Raw genomic sequence first — 6,038 nt, forward strand, 5'->3', positions numbered from 1 at the left:
CCGTTGGGTCACTTACATTGTTATCAATGCCGCAAAATTACATAAAGAATAATTCGACAACTGAATGCCGAAACTAATTTCAAATAGGCTAACCGTCATTCGAAATTGAATCTTATATTATTGATTTTACAGTTTATATTGTGTTTGAATGATGGTTCTGCATGGTTTGCGATCATAGAGGTGCTTTCACGGTAGGTTACGTCAGTTACGAAAGTTATCGATCAGGTCAATACATCGATTATTATTATCAAATTATTAATATATGCTCGAACTTTATTAAAACACTTGAAGGTATTTGAATAAAAATTGAAGCGACGTTTTTTTTAATTTTTCACATAGCATTAAGTTATACATATAATAATAATATGCTCCCGACCGACTTTTCGGACACGGCGGCTAATCTCATGATGAGATTCACCAGGAGATAATATAGTGCACAAGTGTGTGCGCAAGCACAGGTGCCCTTTCCCTCCTCTCGAAATCCGATGTGACGGCAAACCGACACGACCGGTGAGAGATCAGGCGCAGGCCCGATGGCTTTACGTGCTCTCCGAGGCACGGGGGTGTACTAACACCGCCAACTTCCCAGCTCCAGGCTGCTATTATGATTTTTGTTGTAAGGAAAATCCCAATAACCAATTTTTTTTTGTTGACCTGACCCGGGATTCGAGCCCCGGACCTCATTATATAGCCTATAAATAACACAAAAACTCGACAGGCGTATTGCTATCAGAAGCTGTGTTCAACAGTTAAATATTACTAGTCACCTAGTAGTTATAAGGATATTTATATGGGCAATTTTTAACAACGTCCCGCTACTGTAAATACAAGCAAGCATGTCTTGCAAAATTCCAAAGATTTTTTTAATATCATGTAGAAACCTGTAGACGCTCTCTTCTGTAACGATATTACTATAACTCGCAAGTGCGAGTTTCGAATTCACCTCTCTCTCTCTGTTTAACACGATACTATAGAATGACAAAGATAGCGATGAATTTGAAACTCGCACTAGCGAGTTATAAAAATGTCGTTACAAAATAGCCATGCTACTGCCGTATGCGTGAGAGGAAGTGAAGCCTGACAGAGTTGCGCCGTAACGCGTTACGTTACGAAGACTTACCCTCCCATAAGAAGTCATCACTACAAAAAATACCTGTCTGAGAGGTTGGTTTCTCAAAATATGCGTGTCAATTGACTCTAACCACAGAATACATATCTCTAACTAAGAATCGAACCCAGAAGTTATCTGTTGTAAGCCATACCTTAACAACTGAGCCGTCGGTCGTCATTATTAGCCACTTGAAGAGGCATCATCATTACAGTGTTATCGGCCGGTTTCGACATTTCCTCTTCAATAGATGTAACGGTAGCTCTGTACGGACGCTTAACTTTCTTTAGATGCGTTGCGTATTCATTATTTAAAGTGTTTAAAGTATTATTATGTTAAATTTTACGTTCGGTATTTCTGTATATTGACGAGTCATTTTTAACTTGTACTTTTTAGTTAAAAAAAACTATAAGTACTGCTTGACGACAGAAAACATACAATTCCTCAATCACATTGTATTCTTTCTTTTGGAGCGTAAGAGTTTTTTTGGTATTCACATTTGATTATAATTTTTTTTCAGCAAAAGATGAGAAAAATTTAGGTGTAGGTATAGGTTGTACCCTGAGAATAAACTCATTATTAAATTAATCTATTAAATATTGCGGAATACTAACTTCAATGTACGGGAAACTAATGCTTTTTCATCATCATCATTGTCAGTGGAGTCCTCTGTTGGACTTTTGTCCTTCAGCCATCTACATCCAGTTCCCTGCAACCCGCTTGTAAGTTACCTACAGACTAAATAAGTTGAAATTAATAATAATTATCTCGACTCGTCTAATCATCATATAATCCCACTAGCTGACGCCACGTGGTTTCACACGCGTGGTTTCCGTTCCCGTAGGAATACGGGATAATATATAGCCTATAGCATTCCTCCATACATGAGGTATCTAATACTGAAATAATTTTTCAAATCGGACCAGTAGTCCCTGAGATTAGCGCGTTCAAGCATACAAACAAACTCTTCAGCTTTATAATACTAGTATAGATTAATATTAATTCATTTAATTTAATTTCATTTGTTTCACGTGTAGCGTTATTCATAAAAATATTATTATTTTAGCTCATCTACATTAATATTTAGTTAGTAGATTATCCATAAGTTTATAACGTACCAAAATGTATCCCGACATATGGCCTGCACAATGCACATGTGGCGTACACATGTGCAGACCACACTAAAATATGTCCCTTGTTACTAACCCAATGTATTTAGTTATAATAACTCAGTTGAACAGTAAACGGCGATCGATAAACACGCTTTTCTTTGCCACCTTACCTTCTTTACCACACGCGGCAAAGTGGTGACCCCGACGTGATCAAATTATCGATTTGCCTTAAGTCAACTCGCGCGCGTTACTAATAAAAACAATAATGCAAAACGACCCGCGCTACCAATCTGCATCTGAGGAGCAACAAACTACAGCACAAGCGCTTCCAGAGCAGCCCGCACAGCCACATATGACAGCCGTCACGATGACATCGAGGATACCAGACTTCTGGCGGCAGCGACCACGGCTATGGTTCCACCAGTTTAACGCCATCGTGGACCCTCAAAAGGCAAGTGACCTCCATAAAAGTCAATTATTGATAGCTAAGTTGGGTCAAGACGAATTAAGTGACATCAGTGATTTATTAGATAATATGCCTGATACAGATAAATTTAAAACCTTACAAAATAGGCTTATTTCAATTTATGAGGAGTCAGAGACGCGCCAACTCAATCAATTACTAAACGAGATTGAATTGGGCGATCAGAAACCTTCGCAATTAATAAGACGCATGCGTGACCTCGGCAAAAATCGTATCCCCGAGGAAACTCTAAAACTACTTTGGACCGGTCGTCTCCCACACTCAATAAGAGCGGTCCTCACAGCATGCGACACAGGGGAGGTTAAATTAGATAGTTTAGCTACAATAGCCGACAGAATTTTGGAGAATACTAGGGCATCAGAACTATCGCCAATATCCAGGTCTGATTCTAAAGCCGATACAAACCATTTAGTATTAGAAATTAACGCTTTAAAACAACAAATCGCAGCGTTAACAACACAAATAAATGATAACAACGGCAACAACCGCGCGTCACGTACCCAATATCGCGATTTGCCGGGTCCGTCTAGGGCGCGCTCTAAAAGCCGTGACAATAGTGTAAGTTTTAGAAATAGACAAATTTTTAATAAACAAACTGCTAAGCCAGGCGAATTAGGATATAAGTGTTTTTATCATTTTATTTACGGACCGAAAGCATATAAATGTGGTGACATCCGTAATTGTAATAAACAGTCGGAAAACTAATTCCGACACCGGCTTGCATATCAAACAACTTAGCCGGTGTCGGAAATCAAAGTAATTCATACCGCTTATGTGTAACAGACTCCATAAGCGGAACACATTTTTTAATTGATACGGGCGCTGACATCTCTGTTTTGGCCACACAAAGGCAAAACAGACGCACGTCCGATTACATTTTATACGCGGCTAATGGTTCCAAAATTAACACATACGGTCAAAAAACCATTACCGTCAATTTAGGTTTACGTCGTCCTTTTAAATGGGATTTTATTTTAGCGGACGTACAAAAATCAATTATAGGTGCCGATTTTCTCGCGGCCAATAAATTAATGGTGGATTTACATGGTAAAAGGTTAGTGGACAAAATTACACTTTTATCTCGTCCCACTAACACCTCAACGTCTACCGAACCAAGTATTCGTTCAATAGATATTAACGACGAATACCATCAAATATTACAAAAATTTCCCGATATTACTAAATTAGAAAATTTTTCATCAAACCCAAAGCATAACGTACAACATCACATTCACACCACTGGTCCCCCGGTGCATGAAAAAGTTCGCCCTCTTAACCCCGAGAAATACAAATTAGCCAAAGCGGAATTCGAAAGAATGACTCAACTAGGCATTTGTAGACCTTCGAACAGCCCGTGGGCTAACCCACTCGTGTGCGTTACCAAAAAAAATGGTGAAATACGAGCATGTGGCGATTATCGTCGCTTAAATGCACAAACTATACCCGATCGATATCCTTTACCTAGATTACTCGACTTTACTTACATTTTAAAAGGTAAAACAATTTTTTCAAAAATCGATTTACGTAAGGCCTATCATAACATACCTATGGCTCCAGAGGATATACCTAAATCAGCAATCCTCACTCCTTTTGGACTCTTCGAGTTCACCCGCTGTAATTACGGACTAAGGAACGCAGCCCAGGACTTCCAAAGATTAGTACACAACACCCTAAAAAATCTAGACTTTGCATTTGCCTACCTAGATGACATAATCATTAGCTCCGACTCTAAAGAAACCCATCTAAAACATCTCGAACTTGTTTTAGAAAGGTTAAACAATTGCGGGCTTACTATTAACACAGGTAAATGCGAGTTTGGAAAATCAGAACTAAATTTTCTTGGCTATCATATAAGTACCAACGGCATTAAGCCAAGCCAAGATAAGTCCGAAACCATTTCTAATTATCCTCGACCAAACACTATAGAGGAGTTAAGACGCTTTCTAGGTATGTTAAATTTTTATAGATTAAGTATTCCTAAGGCCGCCGAAATGCAAGCTCCACTAAATGCATACCTACATAACTCTAAAAAAAGGGACAAAACTTTAATAACATGGACCGAAACGGCGTTAAATGCGTTCGATCGATGTAAGCAAGCCATAAATGAAACCGTTACACTTTCGTATCCCGACACATGTGCGTCACTTATTTTAATGACAGACGCCTCAGATAGTTGTGTAGGTTCCGCATTACATCAACTTGTAAATAATAAATTAGAACCTTTAGGATTTTTCTCCAAAAAGCTAACGGAGACTCAAAAACGATATAGTACATACGATAGGGAATTATTAGCAATTTATATGGGTATAAAACATTTTCGACACATGGTTGAGGGCAGAGAGCTAACAATACTGACAGACCACCGTCCATTAACTTTTGCACTCACAAAAAAGGTCTCACCATCTGACTCACCGAGACGCTTAAGGCAATTAGATTTTATTTCCCAGTTTTGTGATAGTATTAAGTACATAGAAGGCGACAAAAACACAGTTGCTGACGCTTTATCTAGGATTAACGAAATTACTATGCCTAGTTTATTTGATTATCATAAGTTAGCTGAATTACAAAAAAGCGATTTAGAGTTAGAAAACCTTCGCAAACAAGATAATCTCCAATTTAAATTAATTGCCATACCCGATTCCGATGTTAAACTAATATGTGAAACATCTACTGAGGACGTACGCCCTTATCTACCCATCGCGTTTAGAGAGCTAGCTATAAAAACTTTACATAATGTTAGCCATCCCGGTATTGCAGCCACGAAACGTTTAGTTAAGTCTCGATATTTTTGGTCTAGTATGAATATAGATATAAAAAATTACGTTAAGAAATGTATACCTTGTCAAAAGTGTAAGATACAACGACATACAATTACACCATTAGGAACATTTGATAAGGCTTCTCGTTTATCCCATTGTCATTTAGATTTAATCGGTCCTCTTAAACCCTGTAATGATTATAAATATTGTGTAACTATGATAGATAGAGTAACCAAGTGGCCCGAGGTTGTACCTGTAAAGGATATTACAGCCGAGACGGTCGCTAAAGTATTTTTAGAACATTATATAGCTAGATATGGTTGTCCATTAAAAGTGACCACAGATAGAGGTGCGCAGTTTGAGTCCGACCTTTTCACTCAGTTATTAAAAAAACTCGGCATAGAGCGCGTCCGGACAACAGCTTATAATCCCAAAGCTAACGGCATGGTAGAACGGTTGCATCGAACATTAAAAGCTGCTATCATGGCGAAATGCTTAAATAGCGCACAATGGGTGCAAGAATTGCCATTAGTTCTTTTAGGGTTGCGTACGGCAATAAAATCAGACCTAGGATA

This window comes from Bicyclus anynana, chromosome 7 (genome assembly GCF_947172395.1).
Source record: "Bicyclus anynana chromosome 7, ilBicAnyn1.1, whole genome shotgun sequence".
Lineage (NCBI taxonomy): Eukaryota > Metazoa > Arthropoda > Insecta > Lepidoptera > Nymphalidae > Bicyclus > Bicyclus anynana.